The sequence below is a fragment of the Amblyomma mixtum genome, chromosome 4, assembly GCF_055824585.1.
Source record: "Amblyomma mixtum isolate Tamu chromosome 4, ASM5582458v1, whole genome shotgun sequence".
Lineage (NCBI taxonomy): Eukaryota > Metazoa > Arthropoda > Arachnida > Ixodida > Ixodidae > Amblyomma > Amblyomma mixtum.
This window is the reverse complement of record NC_143015.1, coordinates 33,895,403-33,898,356: the sequence shown is the minus strand read 5'-3', so window position 1 is coordinate 33,898,356 and position 2,954 is coordinate 33,895,403. Positions and strand designations below refer to the sequence as shown.

General features: G+C 49.9%; 1 pseudogene; it reads right to left on the bottom strand.

Moving 5' to 3' along the window:
• Positions 1-664: 664 nt before the first annotated feature.
• LOC149346094 (uncharacterized) lies at positions 665-1,741 on the bottom strand (annotated as a pseudogene).
• Between the last annotated feature and the right edge of the window lie 1,213 nt (positions 1,742-2,954).

Below are 2,954 nucleotides of genomic sequence, written 5' to 3'. Positions count from 1 at the left end.
CGGGATTGCCAGAGGATAGGAAATTCTGTCTTCTCGGTGGACGCCAGAACCACACCGTACAGGAAGGGAGGAAGGGAGGAAGTGGGAGTGAAAGAAGAAAGAGAAAGAGGGGCGTAATGAAGAAACTGAAAATTGTATTTGTGGAAAGGAAATGATGCAGTAACTGTCTCGCATATCTCGGTGGACACCCGTCAAAGCGCGGACACATCTGTCGACACGGACGCAGATACGGCTGCCGACACGGACGGTGACACGGCTGCCGACAAGGATTGCTAACGACAGCATGAGGCATTAAAGGCTTTCGCCTTAAAATTGTATTTGAGGAAAGGAAATTATGCAGTAACTGTCTTGCATATCTCGATGGACACCCGTCAAAACGCGAACACATCTGTCGACACGGATGCAGACACGGCTGCCGACACGGACGGAGACACGGCTGTCGACACGGACGGAGATACGGCTGCCGACACGGATTGCTAACGACAGCATGAGGCATTAAGGGCTTTCGCCTTAAAAGCGCAGTGCAGGCCGCTGGATTATTATATCACACAAAGGCACGGACAGAATTTCACTCAGTAACAACAGCGGCAAGAACAATCAGAATGAATGAATGAAAAACTTTATTGTACTATAAGGGTTCTTTCTCGAAGCATAGGTGGAGCCCTCATTCCAGAGCCCCAGAGGCCTTTGCAGTCTTGCGAGCCCTGTCCATCAGTCTGTCCTCGCTTCGGCGAGCGCGGCTTCGGGCGCTTATCTGATTTTTTCAGCAGCGTCCGCTCCGGCGGACGCAGTTGTTGCTGCGGCGCGCGTCTTTTTTTGCCTTTTTCTCTTTCCTCTGATCTCTTACCTCTCCTCTATCTGCACGTGGCAGCGGTGGTGGCTTGGCTAGAGCCAGTAGCAGGCCCGTGCAATTTCCTTTTCATCCTTCTCTCAGTCACAACAACAACTGCTTGGGCTGCTCTTCAGGCTTCGAGCTGGACAGCGCAGCCTCCCACTGCTCCGGTGTTTATCGGCGCTGCCTGCATTTTCTGACAGGCCCATGTAACGTGGTAAAGCGTTGGATGTTCACCGCATAGCGGGCATTTGTTGTCATATGTGGTAGGATAGATTTTGCTCAGTAAACTGAGATTGGAGTATGTATTAGTCTGCAGTTGTCGCCAGGCAACCGACTGCCTTCTACTAAGGTCTTTGTGGGGAGGAGGGTAGGTCCTCCGGAGGGCTCATTGGTGTTCTAAGATGGCTCCATACCGTCTAGTGACTGCGTCCAGTTCCCCTTCTGTGCGCGCCTCCCGGTTGGCGTATGCTCGTGCGTTGGCGTCCGCACATTGGTTCCCTTTGACAGCCTCATGGCCTGGTGTCCACGTGATGAAGCATCTCGTAAAGGTTATTGTCCTCGCCTTGAGTATGTGAATGGCTGCAGTGGATATGCGTCCACTGCTGTACCTTTTGAACGCCTCTTGCGTGTCTGTAATGAGGTGTGCATGGGACTCATCACTCTGCTGGGTCACGGCGAGTGCAATTGCTTCTGCTGCTTCCTCAGCCTCGAGGATGTTGTTGGTTTTTATCGAAGCGTAGTTGATTTCCCTGAGCTGGTGATCCACCACGCTGGCTACCGAGCCGTGTCGGTAGCCAGCGTAGTATGTTGTTGCGTCAATGTATAATACCTCTTTGCCCCTGCGAAGCTTCTTTTGTGGAATTTGGATCTTGCCTTTCTTCTCGCCTGATGTATATCTGGATGCATGTTTTTTGGAATTGGACTGATCTCAATGATCCTCCTGATTTCATTTGGAACGCTCGCTGTGCTATTTATTTCTTTCAAAGCGTCCCTCATGCCCAGCGACCGCAGCGTGTTTCTGCCTGTTTCGGACAGCATCAGTCTTGTTTTCTGAGCAAGAAGGTGGGCCTCGATATGTTCTTATACTGTGTTGTTTATGCCAAGTTTAAGGAATTTCTGCGTCGAAGTGTTGACCGGCAGTCCGAGAGCGCACTTGTATGCTTGTCTAAGAATTGCCTCTAACTGCTCCTTTTCTTGCTCGAGCGGTGTATGGTAGGGGACGTCGTCTAAGATCCTACTGACTACGAGGGCCTGTACTATCCTATATGTGTCTTCCTCCTTCATACCTCTTCTTCTGTTGGAAATTCTTGCAATCATCCTGGTGATCTGTGCTGTGGTATTTGCTAGCTGTCTGATCATGTGATTAATACAACGGTTGCTTTGGATCAACATGCCGCGGATCCTAACTTTCGATACTTCTGGAACCTTCGTTTCCCCTATGTAGAAATCTATGGAGTTTTACAGATCATACCCTTTTCTGTAGACTCTGAGCACCTCAGATTTTTCAGGGGAGCATGCAAGTCCACAGTGTGGGGCGTATGCGTTGACCGTGTCTGCTGCTCGCTGAAGAAGCTCTTGTTTTTCTCCTAAGGATCCCCTTGTCACCCAGAGTGTGATATCGTCTGCTTAGATGGCATGCCTGATTCCTTCAATTTCTTCGAGCGCCCTTGCTAAACCAATCATTGCAATGTTAAAAAGCATAGGTGATAGCACAGAGCCTTGCGGTGTTCCTTTTTCGGGGGTGTTGAAGGTGTCAGTCCTGATGCCTCCAATTCCAATGGTAGCGGTTCTGTTAGTCAGAAAGGCTTTCACATAGTGGAATATTCTCTGCCCGTAACCCAGTTTGCTGAGCCCCTCCAGCACAGCCCTGTGACTGACGTTGTCGAAGGCCGCTTTAAGATCGAGAGCGAACAAGATGTTTTCTCCATATTTTGGGACGGTAGTCAGCACCTCCTCCTTGATCGGCAGGAGAACGTCTTGTGTTGATAGGTATTTTCGAAATCCAAACATTGTGTGCGGCATGAGTTTGTTGTCCTCAAGGTGGGTCTGCAACCTGTGATGCACAACTCTCTCGTACACTTTTCCCAAGCATGATGTTAAGGAAATGGGTCTAAGATTT